At 45.4% G+C, this 26,189-nt stretch overlaps 1 protein-coding gene across 1 annotated transcript in view; it reads left to right on the plus strand.

The window, feature by feature from the left end:
* LOC138510338 (guanine nucleotide-binding protein subunit alpha-14) overlaps nucleotides 1-26,189 on the plus strand; it is an 879,850-nt gene that overhangs the window by 320,923 nt on the left and 532,738 nt on the right. The gene's annotated exons all lie outside the window — the stretch shown is intronic.

A 26,189-nucleotide genomic window follows, 5' to 3' on the forward strand; every position in this document is an offset into this window, starting at 1 on the left:
GTGGGAACGGTGGGCACACACCTAGCCGATGAACTTGATTTTTTTTTCTTTTCAATTTCATGTTTGCTAGCACTTTAGTCACGCCAACATTTGTCATTGCACATGAAGTGCGAAAAAATAAAAGGCTTGGAACACTTGCCAGGCCCAATCACTATCCCAAGCTTTACTTCGACATTCTGCTCAGTATAAGTGTGCTTGGTGAGGACTGCAGCCAGAAGTGATACTGCCCTAACAGTGCCTCCCTTTATAAAGAGGCCGGAGTTTGTTTTCAGTGGTAAATTGTGCCACCTGGAATCACTCTACTACATAGCACCAGAGCCAATCTTGCAAATAAGCAATTGGACTAGACCCAGCAGCGGACTGCTACTATGGGTGGGCAACACCCCCCCACCCTGACAGAGTGGCAGGCTGCCACCTCGCCTCAGTGGCAGACATCACTGTCGCTGTGTGCTTTATTTTCAGGGATGGCTGTGCTACCCACCTCTTATCAGTGGTACGGGGTGGAGTCCTGGTAAAGGGCAGAGTGGGCCCCCACCCCACTGAGGTTTTTATTTTTTGCAGTAACCCTTTCGGCTCCAAATCAAACGTAGCGTAAAATAGTCGGAAGGGCATCAGAACACTGGCCCCGCCTGCTTTCATTATTGTGCGCTAGCAACTTAGACAGGCCTGGAAAGGAGAGGTAGCCTCTCCTGTCAGCTAGTTCACGTCGCACCCACTGCTGGAGACTCGCATGTTGAAAATGCTGCCTAACATGAGGCTTTCCCGTAGAGGGGAGGGCCGCCTGGTCAGACCTGTGGTTACATGGGCCTGTGTGGTCGATACATGCAGAGAAGTGTGTTTTTAATGTTTTGTATGTATGTTGGTGTTTAGAAATGCATGCCTGAAGGAGTTGTATTAATGTGTGGATGGTCGTGTTTGTGTGCGTGTATGTGTCGGTCACCACCAGTAAATCTAGCAGCCCTGCTCAGCGAAGCCCCTAAGTATATGGGTGGGGGCTGCTCAGGGATTTGGCATTTTTTTGCTTTACCCCTGATGCACAGTAACGTGCATCAAGGGTAAAACAAGCTTAAGTGATGTGTTATCACGTGGCTAGACATACTTACATTGAATGATCATGGTTCGGTTAGTGTTACTGCGTTGATGGCTAAGCCTGTGTCTGCTCTCTTTTTAAGGGGGAGGGGGTATGTATGTATGTATGTATGTATGTATGGATGCATGTATATATATATATATATATATGTGTAGTGTAAGATGGTAAGAGGTATGAAGGGGGGGGTGTTATTCAAGGTGTAGGCCTTACAAAGCACAACAACTTGCAACCCTGCTCTCCCTCCAATGACACCCCTCCCCCCCTCATTCTGTCATAGGTACCTTGTATCCTGTGTGCAACAAAATAAGCGACTGCGAGTCGGCATATATGGGGAGAGGGGCAATCTGGAAGCTCAACTCCATTACCATAAGCTACAGCTGAGGGTTAGGGAAGGCAAGAAACTATGATTCAGAGAAAGGGCTACTTGAAATGTGGGACCATAGTCGCCCATTTTGGCTTGCTTAGTATGCTGGTTGGCAAGCTGAGATGCCTCAAAGATCGCTCCAGCATGCTCAGGTGATGTGCTCAGTGACCTGCTGGGAATTCTACCAGGCGTGGGTAGGGCTCGTGTTGGGCAGTGCCGGAATCCCTAGGGGTCTACCCTGCTGTCTCCCACAAGCTTAAACGCTCTTCTCATGCAGGCTGAAACGACACCACCCCCCTCCTCCTTACAGCAGCCAGCCACAATTCACCAGGTTTTGAGGTAACACCAGGGCTTCAGAATCTGATTGATGCTGCAACCCGGCACGGGGTACTTAACAAAGAAACTGGGAATAGAAAAGAGAAGTGGGGCGTCCTTGGAAGTGCAGCACCTTTGCTTAAAGGGGGTGTGAAGGTTGCAGAACAGTGAAAAGTAGCATGCTGGCAGTGACAGAAAGGGGGGGGGGGTTGGTTTGGGCTGGGGCGGGGAAAATAGGATGGACATTCCAATAATAGTGGTCTCTCTGGCTCCTTGCTAGGTAAGGGTCTCTAGCCGATGTCCCTGCAAGGTTTTGCACCACAGGTAAACAATGCAACCAGTGCAAAAAACAACCAAGACCTTAAGGGCTGTCCTTCCCAGAGTAGGGAGGGTGCTGTCAGGTATTGGCATATGCATGATGTGTGAGCTGTCCCCCCCCCCCCAGCCCCCCCCCACCACAGTTCGTCTCCTGCAGCCAGGATGGTACGGTCATACCAATTAACTGCCAGTTGCAGTAGAGAAGGGAGGATGGAGGAGAAAGTGCTGACAGAATTGTGCGCTTGCATTGACAACTTCTACACACGTTTGTATGATGTCGCAGGAAGAATTGGGTGCCGAGGGAGAGAGTCACCCTTCTCAGCCTGAAGTTGGAGACTTTCTAAAATGTAACTCAATACAAGCCTTTCCGCAGGTATGCAAAGTGGGAGTTGTGGTGTCACCGGTCTACATATAACCCCCCACTTGTGCCAATAATGACAACACTGATGCCACTCATATGCTCTCTATGGCTCTCGATACAGTCGCTTGCCACAATTCTCAGTTTGTCTTTTCAGAACTACATCTCCCACAATGTAACAGCAAGCAGCCAGGAAAACCCAGACTGGAAGCAAACCCCCTAAAGCCACGAAATGCAGCAATACCAGCAGACTGTGAAATGACAAAACCACCAAACTGCATCCAACACATCAGAGGCAGACTACTCACCCTCCAAGCAGAAAAACAAACTTGCAGCCTACAGCATAGCAACTCCAAACTGCTTGTAAAACCATGCTGGAAAAAGAGGGGCTTAGAAAGGTTTTTAAAGCAGCACGGCTGCGTAGCCCTCATTCTGGGGAAAAGGTCAGCACTGATTGGGACAGGGAAATCAGCTGAGCACTGCCACCAATGGGGGGGGGGATTAAGAGGAGGGGGCGTTCCTGCATAAAGTCCTGCATTATAAAAGCAGTGTGTGGGTTGTATGGGTGAGGTCGCAGGTGCAGTTGGCGAAAGATCAAGAGACCAGGTGGAGGAAGGACGGCAGAGCAATGTTGGAGAGGTGGATTGTGAGCAGGTGAAGTATTTGAGAGATTGGCATCAGTGGTGTGTAGTGTATTGCAGTGCAGAAAGTTGGGAGGGGGGGTTTAGGAGTTGAGAGTGAGAGACTGAACATTTTGTGGTAGATAATTGTTAGTGTGAGAGGGGGTGAGTGTTAGCAGAGACTGAGGCCACTATGGAGGGTGTAGAAGTGGGATGCAAGGAATAGGGTGTATTAGAGAATTGTGATGGGGTGAGCAGGGCACGATGTCTGAGATTTGTGAGTAGTTGTGATAGGAGTAGAGCTGGGAGACTTGTAGTAGTGTGGATAAGGTAAAGAGTTGCAGTGAAGAGAAGGTAGGCAGAATTGATAGGACGGAGGAGAGTAAGGGGAGGAGTAGAGTAGTAAAGAGAAGGGGGCAATAAGATCAGGAGGCACACATACACCACCCTCTAGAACAAACATCTGGTGCAGTGTAGAAATAAGTATGAAGTCCCTGAGGGAGATGGCCAATGTTTCAGGGACATCCCCTTGGAGCAACATAGTTAACAGCCAGCAAGGGTTATCGATCTGTAGAAACTAACTGGGGCTACGGACGCCTGGGCTAGTGCGGGAATCCCGGGGGAGTGTAGAGAGCGAGAGAGAAGGACTTCCCAAACCCCTTTTCCAGCTGGTATGCCTTGTAATGCCCGTCTGTTTTGCAATTCTAAATGAAGCTTTAAAGGATCCCCACATAGCTCTACTGTGTGTGACAATAGTACAAAAAAACCTTGCAATAGGAACAAGAATGTGAGTTTCATTCAGGCCATCTGTAACACTGCGTTGCTTGAACTGGTTCCAAAAGCTGCAAAAAGGCTTGCAGTATTCAAGCCACACTTTGGGTTTCCCTATTGCCAATGGTCAGTCTTGAATGTAAATGAGACTGAGCAGACCTGCTGCATTCCTTTTTGCAGTTTATACTGGGGAAGAAAACCTATCCTACCAAATGATGCTTCGATTGTATGAGGTAGGGCGTTCTATTTTTCTAGCAGCACTTGCCACTTCCTCTGCCTGCTTCTCCCGAGTCTGTCCCACTCCTGGCTGTGAGGTGGTGGTGGATGAGACCCAGGAGGGGTGAGGAGATGATTGGCGTTTGCGTCAGTCAGGCACATGTATACCCTCTGACATTCTGATCTACTAAGATCAATTGTCCTGCACCAGTCTGTTGAGTTGCAGTCTTACTCCTGCACTGCTTTCTGTGAAGAAGGCATCTTATCGAGCAGTAGATGGACACAATGAATACAAGTTTCAAAAACCTTTATTTACGAATTTGCTTGGGATGGTAGAATTCCTAACTGTCCCTAACTCTAAAATGGGAGTAATATCGATCATTAAACAATAACAAATTTGTCCAAGTCAATCTGGTCTAAATAAAAAGGCCTATACTAAGAAAACATTATCTTGTCCTCCCTCTCTAGGTAACAAATGAGTTAAGGGAATACAAAAAGGAAAATAATGTGTCAAAAAGAAATGTCAGAATGGCTTCATCACCAACTACCTTCCCCAAGCTCAACCCCACAGGGTTCAGAGTCTCTTAATAAACAAAGGATAAGTGGATGGCACAGTTCTCAGTCTTGTACACTTTGGCTCACTTGTACGGTTCAACAGTTCAATCTTTAGGCTCTCAATTTCTGGTAGTTCAATCACTTCCTTAGGCTTCATGCTCCTTGTCATCAATACTCCGATCATATGCGCTCAGTTTCTCACATTTCTGCACAGGCTTCCATCTGCCGGGCTCGAGTCATTCTGGTTTCATTTTACCACATTTTCATCCAGTTCTGCAAAGGGCTTCCCTGTGCCATGCTCAAGCCTGCCTTGTTCTTCGTGGGGGTTCCCTTCACCATGTTTTATCTGAGATCGTTCACTGTCGAAGACTTTCAAAACTGCAAGGAATTTACAGACCTCTGCATGACCAGTTCGACCTCTTTCAATATTACTTCAAATCACAATCTTCTCTTGCAGCCCAAATGCCTCTTGACACTAGTAGTTCTTATATTATTTCACTTGCCTTCTTGACCGTTTTTAAAGTTCTTTATATTTTACTTTTGCCCTCTTGTCGTACTTCACATTGCACATATTTAATTTTCCTCTTATTTAACTTTCTTTCCTTTGATCTCTGCTTGTAATATCTTTCAAAAATTCATAACATTTCACAGAGACTTCTGAATGTGCAAATTACTCTCGCATGACCACCCTGCTACTCTATCCTTTTCATCTAACAATTGTGCTCTTAATTCACGTTTTATCGGGCAGGCAAAGCCTTCAGCTTTCAAGTCAGCCACTTTCCCTTTAACATCAGCCGGACTTTTGTTGTGCTCAATAACCCACCGGTTGTTTTAAATGAATGTCTTATCTTTTCCTTGCAGCTCAAGGCCATTACCAATGCCTCACCTGCTCCTTGCCAAATCCGCCGTTGACCCGGGAGGGTTGAGGGCCGATTCCTGGCACCATGAAAGTTTCTTTCCTCCGCTCGATCGGCTCTGCCTTTCGAATAATCACGGCTTCGAGAAAGCTTGGAAATCTTGCCTGGTTTTCTCTTGATCCTCGCAATTGCTGATCAGCCTGTTGGCCTTCCAACTCCCACAGCTTGGTTTGCATCAGCCTCGGAAGAGCTGTTCCTTCTCGTACCCAGCCTCGCTCAAAGTGTCTGTGCGCGCCACCTTTTATTTTCACCGGGGAACTTAATAAGTGGCAGGTGTACTTATTAGAGCTACGCGGCTGGCCTCATTACAGCGCCAATGCATGTCAGAGAAGGTAATGCTTTTGGCCACATTCCTCATCTTCCTTAATGCAATACTTTTTGTCAAGACAAGGTGGGGAGCAATTATGCGAGTTGTAGTTTCCCTTAAAATAAACAGGGATAGGGGTTACATGGGTTGTGGAAAAGAGGGGATACCATGTCTCACCATTGGGTGCTTCTCCCCCACTCCATGAGGGCCCCCCAACCCAGGTGATCCTCCCTTGCTTGTCCACCCCAAGGGTTGCAATCCAAATGCAAAGGCCTTTCCCTGGCCCACCTGAGAAAGGGGTCCCCAGAGACTAGGTTGTGAAACACCCTCTGGTTTTTCACTTTGTGCCAATCAGCAAGTTCTTACCACTTGGCAATCTCCCTCACAGAAGCCTGTGTCCCCAAGAAACTTTCACTAATGCTTTGTTAGTGGGACTTGTATGTTGAGAAATATTGGCAAAGCTCACAGATTTGAATTATTGCTACAGACCTTGATTGTAGAGTATTTTATACCTACACAGACGTGTAAGTATTCTCTTTTCTCTGCTAACATCTTTACTTTTTTCTTAGCAGAACTGCAATCTAGTGTTCATCTTCCGGTTTTCTGAAACTTGTGATGCTCCAGGAAACTTCCTCATAGTAGTAGTTCAGTTTCTTTTTTCTTTTTTACTAACCTTATAGATGGTTATCGGTTGTTTTTGTTCAGTGTGACTCAATATTCTCAGAACGTAGCCTACTTGTTTGTTTGGAGCATTTCGTCTTGCAATTTGCTTCGATAGGGGTTTACCAGTGAATAAATACCTTTCCTTTATTCTTTTTTAAATTCGATTTCAGTAGTTATAGAATTGTTGAAATTACAAATTTGGATTATGACCCCTGGTATGTGCAGTTCTTGTTAATCAACCCACGGATGTATTGTCTCGTTTGCTATTGCACAAAGTACAACACTTTTAAAACCCATCATTTTCAGGAAAACATTGTTGTAGGTGATATGTAAAGCACAGCGACTGTTGGCTTCTCGGCGCTGAGATGTTGGGTGAATATGGCTAATGGCTTGGGAAACTATGGAAACACATATGTGTACAGTTTATTCTTGAAGGTTGGTGTTATTGGCTGTCAATGTTTTTGCCCCCAAATGTTTTTGTTCTACGAGCCGAGGTGATAGCGGTCTGCTCATGGTCTTGTAAGAATGAATTGATCTATTTTTTTGTTGTTGTGAATGCTTTCCTCTGCCCCACTCAGTTCGAAATTATTTGGTGATACGCTGTTACCAAATGCTGTACGCCCCTGCAATACCAATCTCCCCTTCCCTAACCCCCCAAGGCCCCCAGCAACCAATGGTCCATCTTGAGTCATCTAGTGTAGCCATAATCACTGTCTCTGTGCTGTGCAGAGGTAGAAATATTGTTTGTGCCGCGATGAGTCTAACCTGAACAGTGGCTTAATCATGTTAGGTGTGTCAGCCTGGTTGTTCTTCAATATTCGTACCCAGCGAGGGACAATGAGATTGTAACATGCAATCTCATTGGCCCTTGCCTGGGCAGTACCCGACCGGGAATCCCTTTCCTTTTGTCCCCGGTGGGGAGGGAGGTGGCAGCCACTCGACCAATGAGGAGGCTTGGAACGGGGTAATCCCCACTCCGAGCCACCACACAGTTGGAGGCAGCCATCTTCGGGTATCGAGTTAAGTGTTGTTCCCTTCCCCAGACTCCCCTCCCAACCGCACTTCTTTTTTTGTCCATTTCGGGAGCAGATGCCCTGGAACACTTCTGATCCCTAGCACGTCTGCTCCCGATCCATGACAGGCAGTCCTGGAAAGGAAGAAGGGACTACACATAGTCCCTTCTCTCCTTTCCATGGCGGCCATTTTCTTGGTTTACATTTGTCCCTATTTTTTTTAATGGCCGCCATGGAAAGGGAGAAGGAACTACTTGTAGTCCCTTCTCCCCTTCCATGGCAGCTGTTTTGTTTGTTTACCTTTTTCCATACATTTTCAATGGCTCCAATGGAAAGGGAAAACTAACTTTGTTTCCCCTTCCCCGGCGGCCATTTTTTTGACTTTTTTATTTCTGTTCCAAAATGCCCTGCTCTGGGCCTATTGCTTACGTGGTGGTGTTACGGCTTTCCTCTGTATACATGGAAAGGTAACCAAGGAGAGCAGTGTTTCCGTTGGCACAAACTTGGGATAGCAGTGCTGCACTCACAAAATGTCGCTGAAAGGCAGGGAATCTGTGGTTAACAATAGGATTCCCCTGTTGCGATCACAACTCTGTACAATTAAGAATGTAATTTGAAAAGTTCTTTGTTCTGGGATTTCCTTCATCCCAACATAGGTCTTTTGGGCGATATTTTAAAATGTTTGTAGTAACAAAACTAGAGGCTGTTGTTGGTAGGATTCAATAACGATTTTAATTTTTGGGGTGTCTAAACTCATCTAGTAATTTGTACAATTTGAGGGGCCGTTGCGACCTCAATCCTGCAATTCTAGGTGGCAGGCTCATACTTGAAAGGTCAGTGCTCACACTCTCAAAATGCGTCAGTCTCTTGAGCTTTTTGCAGTAGTGTGGTCTATTATTCGTGTAGTTTCATGCTGATGGTGTTTTGTTTTAAGCCATTTCTTGTTCCCCTTTGTCAAATTGTCCTGTGTTAGATTCCCCTTTCGAAAAACGTAGACGTTTACCCTTTCTTCATGTACCTTTCATCATGTGTCCTTTTATAAAAGTTAAACCCCAAAAAGTTTTACAAACCTATATGCATCTGTCAAACTACCCAAAATGACGTTGCACTTTTCCCACTGTGTTTTGTTGGTACTTTTTTTTTGTATTGTATTAATACTAGTGTTTTTTATTTTTTGTTATAGCTGTGGGCACACTTTTAGGAGTAATATTTTTTTTTTGTGTTCTTCTTTGCCTACTTGGGTCTCTTGGGTTTGTGCTGGGATTCTAGGGTAACAAAAGTTTGGGTTCTCTTGTTGAGCAACACATACATACACAGTTCTTGGCATTGGCATTAATGGTGGTCATGACGCGCCTGCGGTTTTCGAAGGGGAAGTTGGGGGGATAAGTAGGAGGTGCATTTATCCTTGCATATTGACAGTTGGGTACCTTGTGCTTTTTCTGGGTGCTGGTTTGCATTACAGTGACCCATAGCACTACCGAATCCCTCAGTTGGAAGGGGAGGCAAAAGCATTGCAGGAGTACTCTCGGTAGGGAGAGGTGAGATGAGGCGCCAACGGTGATGGATACAGAGGCTTCGGGAGGTAGGGTATCCTATTGATGGCTGCAAGGAGCCATTGAAAGAGCGGGCGGCTATGTCCCTCATGTGGAAGGAGCTGGTGACTGCAGCAGACACTCTAGTGATGGTGAGGTTTTCTGACTGGGTAGTGGGACTAGAGGAAGATGACTCTTTCAGGGAAAGAAGGCTGCTGCACATAAGGAGGGAAGACAATCAGCCTGCAGAGGTGCCGCCACAGTAAGAGGTGGACCTACTTGATGAGGTATAGCAATAAAGTATGGGGTTAGGAGCCCTCTTTTTTTATTTATTTATTTTTGTTCTGGGGTGCCTGTCTCGTGAGGAACAACACTATTAGAGCACATATATAGGTGAGATACAGGCTACCCCTCCCTTTCACACTGTTAGGTATGTGTAATGCACCACAATATGACGGACGTGGTAATTAGTCTGTCTTCATGTAGCAGATCATTATCTCATATAGGTAAAAAACAATGTATTCATCATCTAATACAATTTCAAAACACATAGAATACAAAAAGAGGCCTACAGTTTCAATATATTCAACTCCTATTGAACACTTGTAGGTTAAAGGAGAGTTCCGGGACTTTTTTTTTATTGTCCCTACGGGTCGGCCATGTGTTTGTAAGCATAAATCGGTAGATCGTAGGAAACTTTCCTATGGACCTTACCCGACTTTTCGCCCCTTATCGCACTCGAAATCAGCCTCCATTTTGTGATAATCCTATCATTCCGCCGCATCGACCTGGCTCACCTGCCTTTGCGGCACTAAATCAAATCCCCCGCCCCTGAGCCTGACATCAGCAGACGCGTACTGCCCATTTCAAGCACGTCTCGTGTCAACAATCGCTGCGCCTCAGCTATTGACGTGTTGCCATGGAAATGGCAGGACGCCTCTTTCCCCAATAAGTATAAACAGACCGTTTCACAACATACAGCAGCAGATTTTCGATTCCATTCCTCTCTCTGTGTTACTTTGAGTATTCTGTGACTCGTTTCAGTGCTCTGGTCAGCTACCTTCGCCGCTTGTAGCCCGTGTGAACAGATACCAGTACCACCGCTATAAATTATTTTACTATCTTTACCGCACAATGGCCACAATAATGCCGTATATGTACGAGCCCGAGTACACGAGGAAGAACTACTGGAAAGGCAAGCACGCGAAAACGATGGGGATTCGGACGGCAGTTGGGAGGACCAGTCAACGGATGAAGAGCCTGGACCATGTCGCATGGACGGCGTCTCCACCTGGTGCACGTGCAATCGGTGCGAGCTAATGCCAACTGAGGAGGAGAACTGCTGCTGCCGTGAAAATTCCGGGTGCTTGGCCTACATTTCGGAAAGCGAGCAAAGTCAGCAGGAAGGCGAGCAAAGTCCGCAATGCATCACCGAGCTGCCAGAGTTCAGGGAAGCCTGCCTCTCACGGACAGTGTTGAGGATGATGATGGTGCTTATGCACGAACTTCGTGGCACTGTTCGTCCGCGTAATCCGAGTAACGAGTAAGTATACTCTGTTTGTGATGTCAGTGATGCCACCACTATTTCATGGTCGTCTCCCACATATAAAATTACATTTACATATCATTGGAACGCATGTAAATTGGTTCCATATAGTGCATTTTCTAGATATAATTTTTTTCTAAGGAAAATGACATGTGTTACCTGAATCGACATTGATAAGAAAGTTTGGTCAGTTTAATACAGTTTGCATCTTTTTTTTTCACAGGTGGTACAGGCTGGTGGCCTATCGTTGCTTCACTTGGTGGCTTCACGGGAGGCTCGGACACCGCGTTCGGAGAGTAATACCTGCCTGTGCGGTACTTGCCATTAGACAACATTTCCCCAGTGACAGTGGACAATACCGCGGATTTTCCCTCGATGTGCTGCAACCTCAACTTTACAATGTGTAATGTTTATTATTTATGTTTAATTAAAATCTAAAATAAAGCCCAACATATATTTTAACAATGGTTGTTTTGATTTTTTAAATGAATCTAGTGTATATTCTCCTGGGAGGGTGAGGTATTTATAAACTCACCCCCCTGCCTTCCATGTAGTAGATCCTGCAGCCATCCTCTTACATTCAGTTAGATGGCCTCTCCTTGGTGAGGCCCTGCGGCAAACGGGTCTTGTCTGCACGACCACCGCCCCGATCCACCCCCCGCCTTATCAAAGGCAGTTCGCACCGGGGTACTTGCGCTGCTGGCAAGTGGAGCTGTCAGGGAGCGATAAAGGCCAAGAGGTGCCAAAGACCATGTACACTTCAAAGTGGTCTATAGAGCATGGGTTTGTTGTTCCCATGTCTACCTCCAGACCCCGTGTCTCCTGCCAAGCATCCCCCTCACGCTGGACGGCCCCCTGCAATCCACATAAGTGTGTCTCCATTCACGAGTCTTCCTGTGTCTTGTCTGCACGACCACCGCCCCGATCCACCCCCCGCCCTATCAAAGGCAGTTTGCACCGGGGTACTTGCGCTGCTGGCAAGTGGAGCTGTCAGGGAGCGATAAAGGCCAAGAGGTGCCAAAGACCATGTACACTTCAAAGTGGTCTATAGAGCATGGGTTTGTTGTTCCCATGTCTACCTCCAGACCCCGTGTCTCCTGCCAAGCATCCCCCTCACGCTGGACGGCCCCCTGCAATCCACATAAGTGTGTCTCCATTCACGAGTCTTCCTGTGTCTTGTCTGCACGACCACCGCCCCGATCCACCCCCCGCCCTATCAAAGGCAGTTTGCACCGGGGTACTTGCGCTGCTGGCAAGTGGAGCTGTCAGGGAGCGATAAAGGCCAAGAGGTGCCAAAGACCATGTACACTTCAAAGTGGTCTATAGAGCATGGGTTTGCTGTTCCCATGTCTACCTCCAGACCCCGTGTCTCCTGCCAAGCATCCCCCCTCACGCTGGACGGCCCCCTGCAAACCGCATAATGCCACGACATATACACGTCATTCATTCACAAACACACCCCTGTTTCGAATTCTTTATAACCCACTTCATATTTCTAATGAGCACTTCTTTGCGCTTTGCTAGTCAACCCGTGAAGGTGCTGGTTATCTGCTCTTCGTCTCTGTGAACTTCCGTGACCACTTCGAGGAAACTCCTCAGTTTGCAACCTGTGAACTGCTCCCTGTTCTACGACAAGAAACTACTCTGATCCCTGCATCTAACTGTTTGTTCGTCAAGGTAAGTCCATGTACCATAATCATTTTGCGTCCAATTTTTTAATTTATATCTATTTGCTAGTAGTCATCAAATTGCATCCATGTTTTCTTTTCGTTCACGACAGTACATGCAAGGAACTAGTCACATGTTCTGAGTTTAGTCAAATTACTTTTTCTATTTTTTGAAAGTTATTGAAATACTTATCCGCATGTGAATAACGTGTATAGTTCCAAGAACCCAAACGGACCTTGCATTGAACCTTTTATGTGTCATTTACTGTTTTAACACATTGGTATTCATAGAGAATTGTTGATCTTTACTTTTCAGAACTTTCCATAATGCCTGCCTGTTCCATTGGCGGTTGCCCTTCGAAGACCCATAACAAATCTGAAGGTACTATAATGCATGTTTTCCCTAAGACAATAGATCAGATAAGAGAATGGGTCCGATATTGCGGATATCCAGCCTCTGAGCTAGAAAGTAGAGTCCTAGAAGTCTTTGCGGACAAGAGGGGTGATCGATACCGCATCTGCAGCAGGCACTTTAGCCCAGACATGTACTCCACATCATTGCTAATAAAGAAGAAAACACCGCGAGCGAGGCGAAAATTGCTCTCAACCGCTATTCCCACTCTATTCGTCCACATCCCTCCACTGGTGAGTCAAGTTTACGTATTTATCTCTCGGCCTTGCGGTAGTGTGTAGCATTAGCTAACAATAATTTCCCCATTTATGTATCCACTCAATATGAAGGCGGAAGATTCTCCATCCGTGTCGTTATTGCAGTCATCAGCCACTTCAAGCGCCTATCGGGTAATCTTACTTAGCTATTCTGACACTGACTTGTTTTAGGCATGTAAATCAATAGTTTTAATTGATCGTGTAATTATTTTACCTAATGGTACACCCTTGTACTCGTCCTCTAGTCTTTGTTTTCAGTTATAATTATTGTTATCCAAAATAATGCAAGTACTGTCTTTCAGGGAGATGCTGAGGAGTCCAACGCATTGACGACAACCGTAGATGTCACTCAGATGCTCGAGGTACGTTTCCGGACAGTTCCATCGATGGAGATCATCAGATCTTGCATTCTTGTAGCGTGATTGTTACACACAATGTTTCTTTCGTTTTTAGCCATTGATATGTCCTTCTGTCGTCGCCCTCCTATTTGTCTTCTTTTTTCAATATTGTGTTCATTACTAATGAAAGTCCTATGTTTCAGGGAGTCGATGGAGCATTAGTCCAAGTAGAAGGGGGAGCATGCAGTTACGGGTCGGCGCAACAGCTTGCAGAAGTGTGCACCGCAGTTACATCGTCCCTTGATGTTCTTATGCATTTCGAGGTATGGATACTGACAGTTCGATCAAGCGAAATCATATGACGTGATTACATCCGCTATACTTCCTTCTTTATTAACGCAAGTACTATGTTTCAGGGAGATGACGGAGCTTCTTCTACAAGAACATCACCCCTAGTAGTTGATGCAGATCTCTGGGTGGTGACACTTCCAACGATCGAGCAAATCGAATCATATTTACATATCCATTATTTATTTTAGACAGCTGATCATTTGTGCAGGTCTATTTAGATGAGCCGTTGACGCCTGCTCAAAGTTTATGTTCTTTTTAACAAAATAGAAAAGCATACTAATGCAATTACTGTGTTTCAGGGAGTTGCTGAAGCGTCATCTTCAATAATATCATCAATGGAAGTCTATGCGGAGCCCGAGGTATGGATCTTGACAGTTCATCTAACTAGATCAACAATGCGTGAACTATTGTCGTTTGAATGTTCTACACAATGCGTTCATTCGTGTTTTGCTATTGAGATGTACGTATGGGTATTGGTCCCCAAGTACATTTTGTGTTTTCAATATTATTATACATACTAATGAAAGTTCTATGTTTCAGGGAGTCGATGGAGCCTCAGTGAGTGATGGATGTGCTTATCATGAAAATATAGTCGTTGCAGCGCGAGAGGAAGTGGAGACATGCACACACGAGTCGGAGCAACAGCGTCCAGATGTTGAAGTTCGAGGCAAGAAAGTTTCAAAGAAAAGAAAGCAAAAGAAGGTTAGTGTCCTGTTCACTATATTATGTTGTCTTTCACTGTCAATAGTTCAATACTGTAAGTTGTGTTTAAACTGAACATCCCTTTTCTAATCTGTCCTCTAGTTGCGAGTGGGTGTAAGAACTAGATCTACACAGACAGTGAAGCGAACGAGAGATGTTGCTTGTCAAACCTTTTGGCAGGGACTTGAGACTGGAGATGCATCGTGCCAATGGGAAGAATATGAAGTGATTGACAACGGAGCTATACCACCACCAGCCATTGATAGTGAATGTCCTCCTGGTAGTTTGGATGCAGTCGGAGATCAATTCACAGAATCCACACCCGCAAAAAATAAGAGCGCGCGAAAGTTGAAGACATTGTTTTTTTCTCCCATCTCCGGACAAGGAACAGATGTTGCAATGGAAGAGAATGACGTGGACGACAATGAAACACCATCAATATCACTCAGCATAGCGGAAGACGATATCAGAGATTGTACCTTTCATGCGAGTGACATGTCCTCAACGTTACAGGCCGAACCAGCTGGGATGCAGAGTGACAGTATAAGGAAAGAGGCCAAATTCATTGTATTCGATAGCTGTTTGATGGATATTATTATGATGATGAAATGTGGGCATTCGGTTGGTGGGGAAGTATGTGGGGAGCCATTGATTAATGTGACTCGTGCAATTCGAGGCACTAACCTTAAAATACATGCCACCTGTACACAATATCATCCGTTCGCATGGTCTGCACAACCCATGCTGGGGCAACTGCCAGCAGGCAATCTACTTTGTGCAGCGGCCGCACTTTTTAGTGGTTCAAGTTTTAAAAAGTTACAGTATTTCTTTCAGTTTGTGGGAATCCATTTCATTGCGAAAAGTCAGTTCTACAAATACCAAACCGATTATCTATTTCCAGCCATCAGCGAAGCTTGGAGAATGGAAAAAATGTCAATGGAAAGTACATTCGCGGGCAAACGCTTCAGGCTAGCCGGTGATGGACAGTGCGACAGCCCAGGATTTTCAGCCAAGTACTGCACCTACCACTTTCAGGACATGGAAAGTAAGAAAATTGTGAGTTCGGTGGTCGTGCAGGTGTCACAAAGTACATCCTCAGTGGCCATGGAGAAAGTTGGCTTTGTAGCATCATTGCAAGAACTACAATCGCGGGGAATGGTGATCGACCTGATAGCCACGGACAGACACGTTTCAATTGCCAAGACAATGAGAGAAGAGTACAAAAATATAAATCACCAATTTGACGTATGGCATCTTGCAAAAACAATCAATAAAAAATTGTCGGCTGCAGGAAAAAAAAAGATATGCAAGGTATTTCACAGTGGTCCAAGTCAATCAGCAACCATCTTTGGTGGAGCTCAAAAACATGTGAAGGGTCGTTGGAAATTCTACTGGAAAAATGGCGGTCAGTAATGTTGCACTGTAGCAACGTACATCGATGGTCGACAAATGAGCATTTCCACAAATGTGAACATGGCCATTTGTCCACAGAGGAGGCACGGAAGAAGAAGTGGTTGATTCCTTCATCACCCACTCACAAGGCCATTGAAAAGATTGTATTTGATAAAACTATAACAAGAGATTTGAGGGGACTCACGGAATTCTGCCACACAGGAGATTTGGAGGTGTTCCACAATATGTGCCTAAAGTACAGGCCCAAAAGATTGCATTTTGGCATGGAAGGCATGAAAAATCGGACTCTTCTAGCGGTCTTGGCACATAACCATAATGTTGGCCGTCAACAAAGTAGGACGACCGGAACTTTAGGGACGCTTCGCTACAATAAGGCCTTCACTAAAAGAAGTAAACAATGGGTGATCAAACCAGTATTTGAGGATATGCAATATGAGTTTATTGAGAGACTTATCGTAGATGTCCTCGATAGGCACATACATGGAGTGGTGAACGAACCTATGCAGGGGACAACTGCATTGCCACCCAACATTGCCTCTGTTCCATGTCCACCTAAAGCAGAGCTCATTGAGAAATACACATCACGGTTTAAATGATTGTAATTTGATTGTCTGTTCTCTCGAGTCTCCTCATGTTGCAGGCCCATTGCAATTAAACCAAACAGTAATATAAATCATTTTTACAAAAATTATAGAATGTTTCCGTATTGCAAAAACATGGCCGACCCATAGGGACAATAAAAAAAAAAGGCACGCAGACAAGATGTCCCTAAAACTAACTGCAGCTAACTAGAAATGTGTGCTCGCTCAAAGTGAAGGTCAGCTGCTTTGATGTTTTGCTCGGGTGGCGGAACGGCCCACGACCCAATATAAGGTTCTATTGTGATTTGACCTTGACAGGCCGGGACCATCCTGAAAGACTAAGAAAAGATAATGAATAAAAATTCAGAAACGAAACGATGAGCCACGTTAATTAGAAGAAGTAACGTCGGCAAAGAAGGAGTGGTGTTTCGGGTCTGCCCTACACAGAGACACAATGGAAAATGCAAATATAATGTAAGTAACTTTTGATGAGTTTATACCGCAATTTCATTACTATACAGTGGCTTTAAAGACGGGTTCAGTTGTACTTGTTCGTTCTATGTGGCATATTGTTTTCTACCGCGCACTATCTTGAGGAGAAACATCTGCTTTTACTGAAGCACCTCAAAACCTTCCTCTTTGCTTCTGCTTTCTCTCTCCCTCTCCCCTGCTACAACTGGTCCACTGTCTGCGACCTCGGTCCTGGGCCCTTCCACTCTACACCTGCACTGCCTCCCTGTCAACCCCTGCACTGGGGGACTGTCTCAGTATCCTACAGCCCCCCCTTCCCAGCACTTGTTTTGCACTTACCTTGCACTTGCCACCAGCTGGCCCTATTTATTTATTATTTTATGCTACTTACCTTGTACTCCACTCCCCCCCCCCTCCATGCCTCGCCACGCCTTTAAACACTTGTGTACACCCAGTAGCGCTGTCCTCGCTATGAAATGAATAATTTTAATAAGGATCTGATGGTGAGACTAATTTCATTTTTTATGTTTTTAGGTACATCATTCACTACTGTCTGTGTCACGAGTACCAGACACCTGCGGACGGGTTCTACAGCCGCCAGTTGCTTCTCCGCGTGAACAACGTTACCACCCTGACCATTTTATGGGACGATCGCCAAGTACAAGTATGCCCTTACGCGGTACTAACGGTTAGATGCAACATACCTACCGTTGTGGTGGCCTAGTGCCTGGTTGTTGGAACAGCCATGCGATTATCAGTGCGACAGAAGAGCTTATTTTTATCGTAAACCAACACCCTGTGTACTGCACACGAACATCGCTTCCCTCAAGACGAACTAATTTGGATCGAGAGCAAAGAAAAATGCAAATCGCTGAATATTCTCTAAACATTTGATGTCCAATAAACGTACTTTGCCAAATGTACAATCTTGCCGTTTGCTTTTAAACCACGGTTTCACATTCCGAATTGTGGCGCTGTATTGTGAGATGCTCTAAGACCCTGTGTACAGCAAAGGACCATCGCGTTCCTCAATACGAACTTTTTGGAACGTGAGCAAATAAAAATGTAAATCGCTGAATATTCTCTAAACATTTGATGTCAAATAAATGTACTTTACCACATTTACAATCTTGCGGTTTGATTTCAAAGTACAGTTTCATATTCCGAATTGTGGCGCGCTGTATTGTGAGCTGATCTGTGTTGATTTCCGGGGTCTGTGTGGAGTCGCGTAGAAGACGCCTGGGCGCGTTTGCCTACGCAGCTCAGTCACGTCACGGATATAGGCGGGGAATATGAATGTTTTGATAAAGTCTGTTTCAGGGGCGGGGGATTTGATTTAGTGCCGCAAAGGCAGGTGAGCCAGGTCGATGCGGCGGAATGATAGGATTATCACAAAATGGAGGCTGATTTCGAGTGCGATAAGGGGCGAAAAGTCGGGTAAGGTCCATAGGAAAGTTTCCTACGATCTACCGATTTATGCTTACAAACACATGGCCGACCCGTAGGGACAATAAAAAAAAAGTCCCGGAACTCTCCTTTAATCCAAAAATCGGTTTCGTGAGGTTAGTATACAGTGACTTGGTGTGTTGTTGTCTTTCAATACACTTTTGTAAGTTCACACTATTGGTGTTTCCAGCATGAGGGATGTATGCACATTGATTACAGGGCTTTCATATGAATTGCATCTCTCATGCTTTCCTCAGGACTGTTAGACAAATGTTTACACTTTCTGGTTCTGACGTAGAAATTACTATCCGGACCACACTGGGTCTTTTTCTAAAAATGACAATAAAAATAAGGATGTTGGGATGTCGTGTATCTGACTAGGTCCATATATCAGAACCTTTTTATTTATTTCCATTCTTAAAGTGCTCACACAGCCTAGGGGCATCGAGGAGCTGTTACAGAATGTGTTGTCTTAGTTGCATATTTATAACACGCTTAAATACCCAGAGGTTTCTAAGCACGGACCCGGGGATTGAACCTGTGTTACTTCCTGTCGTCTTGCTTCCAAGGTGAGCAAGTGCCACTGAGCTATTCTCCCGGGACAACCTTGTGTGTTAGCTGCTTCACATACCTGACGGACACTGTTGGTGTGTTGGGCTATTTTCTTGAGTGGCTGTCATAAGTACAGCGGTGGCAGGTATTTTGCAGGTTTCTCATCACTGTATAAAAGAATGACTTCTTATCTTTTTTAAAGAATACATCTCAATATCGATGTATGATCTGTCATACAAGTGTTCCTACCTTTATTTCTGGTAGGTGTATTCACTCGGAAGTAATGTAACCAGGACTGATGTCTGGCAGAGAGACTCCCAGGACCCCTCTTGTTAATTTGCATAATTCAAGTAGCTTTGGGTCATCCTAAGTTACTAGGGGAATCCAGACGTGGACCCCTTGCTCACTATTCTTAGAGAGGCACAGCTTCACCTCACTGATGAGGTCCAACCAGACCGAAACACGTGTCTGGGGATGCTGTTGGTACTCTTGTTCAGAGGAGAATTGCCTAGTATTTCAGTGCTGGACTGCCCCAGGGCAGGACAAAGACTGATGTTTTGGATATTTCTCCTCTGTGAAAGATAGTGAGCTAAAGACTCTGGGTAAGTCTTTCGTAACCAAGACTAATGGCAGAGAGACTCCCAGGACTCCCCCACACCCCTTTGTTAATTTTCACTCAGAAGTTTCCATGATCTGCCGGTGTCATCAGCGCTCCTCTAGGAAGAAAAGAGGGAGCCAGCTTAGCTACAACGACCAGACATGTATGTTGTTTTTAAGTTATTAATGAGGAGAAAACATATCTTAGGGCGTGCCCATCTGGAATCTACAGCAAGTCCCTTGAATGTGGAGCGCTGTTTGTCCATACTGGACGTACGGAGAAGTACTGTCAATGTGTGTGTTGTTTACACATTTGTGTGCTCCGATTGTCCAGCTGTGAGCTTGTTTGGCTTATTGGTGCAGGCATGATGCTGTCGTCCCCATTGCCTGGTTTCTACAATGTGGGCATATGTCTAACATGTAGAGCGACTATGTGCGTCTGTGTTGTGGTCTAGTATTGAGAAAGCATCTCATATGCGGAGATGTTGCTAAGCAACGTGACAGAAGCGGTACATATTGACTGTCCGTCTCTTGATTCTTGTATAGGAGTTTCTGCTAATGGTCATGCACTGCAGACCCTGCCAACTTGCAGCAAAGTGGCCAACCTCAAACCCCCTCCAACTAACCACACTTCCGACAAGACCCTGGCAGAAAGTTGTGATGGACTTCTATGGACCTCTAGAAGAAGGGGGATACCTGCTAGTGATAATAGATGAATACTAAAGGATTCCGTTTATCAAGCAAATACCTTCAACATCGTTCGCGGAAACAGCACCTATTGTAGATGAACTATTCAGTGAGTGGGGCATCCCAAACGTCGTCAAAACCGATCCTGGATCCCCGTTCCAAGGACGAGAATTCGCGAAGCTTGCGAACCACCTAGGATTCCACCACCAGAAGATCACACCACTCTGGCCCCAAGCCAACACAATCAAATTGACCAGTCAGAAAGCAGTAGCAGAGCAGACACCCCACCCGCAAGCCATCTGCAGTATGCTCAGAAGCTACCGAAACACTCAACATGACGCAACAGGAAAACCACCAGCCCTGGAAAACCACCAGCCGAGCTCATGGTGAGATACCAACCCCGGACACGCATTCCCCCGATGGGAAGACTACACCCCAGAAGAAGAAGATACGGCCATCAGAGAACGAGACACCGAGAAGAAGAGAAAAGCCAAACAGTGGGCCGACAAAAAGAGGAGAGCGAAAGCACACCAACTAGAGGTAGGACAAACTGTTCTAGTCCGACAAACCCAACGCAAGAAAACAGACATCCGCTACAGCCCAGAGCCTCGGGTCATCACAGCCATCGAAGGACCCATGATCACGGCAACCGGAGAACCAGGAGACATCACCCGAAACCCGTCATTCTTCAAGAGACTATATCTGGAAGATCCAGAGACACAGGAGGTCACGGCTGAAAGTCCAAGCGAGGGAGAGGAAACCGAGCCCCCAGTGGAAACGACTGGCGATAGCAGGGAATCCCCAGGGAGACCTCCCAGAATAATAAAACCAGTGAGGCTCATCGAACAGATGTAACTGGACTTTCGTGTTAAGCATGGGGAAGGTGTTGTACGTGAGTAATAGGGACACAGCCCCTTTAAGAACAGAGACACGAGGGAAAGCGGGAAGAGGGCGGAAAGGGAGAGACCAAAAGGGGAAAGCAGGAGTTACGTGGCGAGAGAAATAAAGAGGTTGATTAGAAAGATGTCTCCGTGCTTTCTTGGTATGCTTGGAAGGCGATGAGAGCTGAGGCCCCCACCCCCCAACACGGAGACTCTTCTCTGCCGCCTAATAGCAATTTCAATATCTAAATGGGGCCCGCCTTTACCGTTCCTTTACTTTCCTGCCACCACAGATTTAAAAAAAACAAAAACTCCTTTAGGGAATGTAAGTAAAATGAAAATGGCCGCCAAATAATGAAACTTGTATATTTTATAAAAAATGAATGAGGCCGAAATTGTCATATCTGGCAACGTAAAATTCCCTAGCTGGCTGAGAGGGAATTATGAACTGTGTGGGGGGCACGGGCACTGGTTATGCATCAGGTGCCTTGCATGCATGACGGAGCCATGTGCGTAGGCGTAGCGCAGCATGCCTTGCGGGCGTTGTGAGCAGGTAGGCAGTGTTGCACTGGCGGTGGGCAGCCCGAGAACAATTGACAACTGTAATGCATGCCATGCACGGTCTCTGTAGAGTACTCGGAGAAAGCGTGCAGGCCATCCATGCCTTTTGGGAGCTGTCGGGCATCACAGTAATCGATCATTCTGTAGACTTCTATCTACTCCTCATGCCCGATGTGATACTCTTAAGATTCAAATCTTTTCCATGAAAGCTGATTGATTGCGGATGACTCTCCTGGTGTTTTTACGAATGGCTCTCCTGGTGTTTTTACGAATCTCCTTTTCTGGCTTCATAAGAAAAGCTGCCAAAAAAGCATTGTCTTGCTCTGGCATTTTCCTCCCAACTCCTTATATGTTGACACTTTGCTTTGTAAGACTTGCATTTTTGTACTGCTTTCGAGGAGTTTTAAAAATAATAATAAATGAAAGCCAATCGTATATTAATTGCTGTGTGGTCTGCTTATTTTTCTTTCTTTCTTTTAATTTGGTCTTTAGATATCGGTTCTGTAGCTTTCACTGTAAACTACGGTTTCAATATTTAACAATGGTGTATATGCAAACTTGAGAAACTCCACACCTGTAGTCGGCACTCGATACCCAATGTCCCGGTCTTTGCGTTCACTCCATCCATGCAGCCCCCCTGAGCGCTTCTCTGCTAGGCTTCAATGGAACCATTTGAACATGAGCTCCTGCCACGTTTGCAACCCATGCATGTCCGCAGGCCTGCCTCTGGACCTGCCTTCAATGGGGATGCATGTCGGCACCATATAACTTCGTGAAATCATTGGGACTGGGAAATTTAGGAGGGGGCATCTTTATTTCCACAAATCACGAGTAGACGGATGCGCCTCCTCGGCCGGGAACCCGCACCTGCCCTTCATCCATCGCAGGGCACAGCATCTCACATTAATGAATGCCTAAAAAGGCTGGCCTGCCGTTTCACTCAGTAGGATGGCACCGCGAAGTAGTGCCAAGAGGCTATTCAGATAAGCACTCTGTAAAATCTCATGACAAAGCCTGCTCCAGTAAGGTCAGAGCGAGACCCTTCAATGCATGGGTTATCTCTTGCTTGTGAAGAAGCAGAGGCTTGCCATGTAAATTGAGAGGATAAGATGTCTTCTTTTTTTTTTTGTTTAAACAGCGGAAGGCCAGAAAAAGTGCCATTTTTATTCCAGCCAGAGAAACCAGCACCAGGAGCCTTTTGGGAATGTTAGTGTGTGCCAGCAGCTTTGTCAAAGAATGTTGCCTGCTTAACTAATTTTCCAAAATACTGTCAGTCGGCACCACTGGTGTTGAGTGTATGCGAGATTTTCACTGTTGATATTTTAGTTTGTAATGTAGGCCGTCTAGAACTGCAGCTCTAGAAATATCAAATTGTTTCATCTCATTCTCACGGCACGTAGGGACTTGCAGGAATTGGTTGTTCGGTTGCTGTGGACTCCATTTCCCACAACTCTGTTTGGGGGACTATTCTTTTTCGCAGGTGCGTCAGCGTGTCATTCAGGCGCGCTGGTCTTTGCTGGTCATTGCCTGGGAGTGGCTTGGGGTGCGGAGGGTGGCCATGCACCTTGTTGTGTTGTCCCCAAGTGTACTAAGCATCATATTAACGAAACCTAGTTAATCGGGTTTCTCTACGGGGTGTGTGGCACAAGTCCATTTTGGCTAAATATTTAGAAATGGCCCTGCTGCCTTCACATGACGTATCCATTACGCTGGCCAACGAGAAACGGTGTTCTGTTAATACCGTCGTCACTGTCCCGTATAATTGCTGTTGTTGATACCCCAGCAGAGACTGAAGAAACAGGGGGTGATGGGAAGGACTGCCCCACATCCGAAGGTAAAGAAGTATTGCAGGGTGTCTTGCCTGTCTCGGCTGCCGAGACCTACGCGTCTGGTAGTGATGTGCTGGCTCATTCCTCCACTGATGACAGTGGAGCAGTGTTTCTAGTCCCAACTCCTGTCTGATATCGAACAGATACATTCAGGATTCTTCTGGTGAATGTCTGCAGATGGTTTCCCGTTCCATTGATGGAATGCTGAAACGTTATTGCGTTTATCTTAGCACTCGCTCTCCGACCATGTTATAGATGCAAACGTGGATATTGTCTTTAACTGAAACTTGGATAACTGGCACATCTGGACTGTGCCAGCGGGATATCGCATTTTATTTAAAAATAGGCCCGGTGGTACTGGGGGTGGGGTGGCCATCCTTTTTAGCGCTATGTTGAACATCTCTCAAGTAGGGGTGGGAGAGGTGGGGGGGGGGTGAAATCATTGATGGTAGAATTGCAGATTATCCCTGCCCCACATAGTTTTATTTAACTGTATAGACTGTATCAATTTGCCCCATTTTGAAGTGCAATTTTCTTCCATGCCCTATTCTGTTAAAACCAACATCAAAACTCCTCCTCTGAGACTTTGATCTCTGGTTTAATGATCGAGACCGCCTAGCCTTTACCATTAACCAACTATTAATGAATTTAGGCCTGGTGCAAATGGTCTCTGCTGATGCACACAAAGATGGCCACACCCTCGATTGGCTTTGCACTACTGGTATGATGGTATCGTTGGTCAGACCACTTCCTTATGTATTTTGTGCTTCTTGTCCCTGATCGTCAACCACAAATCTATCCTTGTAGCATTCCAGTTCTCAAATACAGTTTGCATAAATTGACACCTGTTCATGCTGGGCGATATATCGAGTTTTGGAGATGTATATCGATACATTTCCAAAATAAATGTCTGAGACGATATATATATATATATATATATATATATATATTACCTTTTTTATTTACACTTTGAGATTTACACGGCTTTGTATTCTGAAACCGGAAGAGGAACCCTATTTGCACTTTATTTTGATCAATGTCTTATAATTAAAGGTGCTTGTGACATCTCACATGTAGTTGGCGTCTTACAACTGAGCATTGAACCCACATAACATCGATATATATATATATATATATATATTACATGGCCTGCGGTAGTGGCCATTTAGTTATGGTTAAGTTGCGAAACCCAAAGGAAGAGCACTTTTTGGGTGGCTTATAACTTTGCTTCCCCTGGACGAATCCTCACCAAACTTTGTTTTAAAAGGTATATGGCCCACTCTGAATTATTTTGCAAAGTTTGGTGAGGTTTGGTCAGTGGGGGGCAAAGTTATAGGGGGGGTCCCAAAATTTCTTTTTCCATAGACATAATGGGAAAACATTTCTGTCGCACCTACAGCCCAAACCAATGGACGGATTTTCACCAAATTTGCGGCACGAGTGGCGGCCTGGTCCCGAAAGCATGCTTTTGTTCATTTGGTGTAAATCCGCCCAGTGTCTTTTTTTTATTTTTTTAAACAACCAAAACGTAAGGCAAAACAATTTGTGAAATCTATCTCCGCTCTGCAGACTCACTTCCCTGTTGGTTCCGTGGACTGGCCTCTAATTGGCCAGAAACATTTTCAGACTTTTGCGTGGTCCGCGGACATCGGGACGCGGTCGCTGATTGGGTGGTGAAAAAACATGAAATGCGTTGGTTTTCCTGAAACGCCCGCCATCTTGAATTCGCTGACGTGTTTGGGGTCCCGGGACAGCGCAGTGAAAACATTAAAAAAAAAAAAAAAGCAGCTTTGCACTTGTCAAACTCAACAATCTCTGGAGATGTGGGGCAGATGAGGATTGGATTGGATATGGCCATAAGAAGCCAAAAAACAGGTTGTTTCACCCCCCCCGAAAGTCCGCGAACACTTCAGATGTCCTGGGGCAGTCCTGTGGTGGTCGTGGAAACTTACCTATTTCTGCATTAGCGGGCTGGGGAAAAGCAGTTTTTGGATGGATTAACTTTTGCGCCACTCAATGAAACTGCATGTAAATTTGCAATTTTATCCTAGAACTAATTCTGATGGTTTTGCAAAGTTTTGTGGGATTCTGTCAAGAAGGGGCAAAATTAGAGGGAGGGGTCCCAAAATATTGTAAAGGCATATAAATGTGGTGTCATTTGACGAATCTGCACAACATTTGGCAAAACGATTTTGGATCTAGATATAAATGGTTTTCTAAAGTTTGGTGGGATTTTCTCAAGAGGGGGAGAAACTGGAGGGGGATCAACATTTTCAGATGCCTTATAATTTTGTTGCTATTTGACGAATGTGGACAAATGTTTTGATATAGATTATAGACCCCACCTTCAATGTTTGTGTAAAGACTGAATGGATTTTGTCAAGTGGGGGATAAGTTATGTGACTATTGTATGTACATACATTTTGACACTTTCTAAAAAATAAAACCTGGGCGGATTTCGAGCAAACTCGTGCAAAGGCATTGGCATGGACATTAAAGCATGCTTTTACAAATGTGCCCATGTTTTTTATTTTTTGACAACTTAATAATGTAGGTACAAAAAGTCATATACCTTTTGGTGACTGAGGTATATAGCCTGTGGCCATGGGCAGTAGCCAGATTGTCTGGGTCATGGCATGAGGTCATGACGCGGACAATCTGGCTACTGGCCATGACAGCTAGGGACGAAAAATGGTGTTAAACTGGCTATGCCTACCTGGGACCGGCTATGTGGTAAAGTTGTTTGAAGGGGGGAACAAAAGTGCTTGTGGTAACATGTTCATAGGGTTTTGCAGGCTGCCGTGGCAAGGGAAGAGGGGCTGTGTATGGAGCCCCGCCTTCTCTTTCCATGTTTGCTCT

This window comes from Ambystoma mexicanum, chromosome 6p, assembly GCF_040938575.1.
Source record: "Ambystoma mexicanum isolate Mex_15411 chromosome 6p, UKY_AmexF1_1, whole genome shotgun sequence".
Lineage (NCBI taxonomy): Eukaryota > Metazoa > Chordata > Amphibia > Caudata > Ambystomatidae > Ambystoma > Ambystoma mexicanum.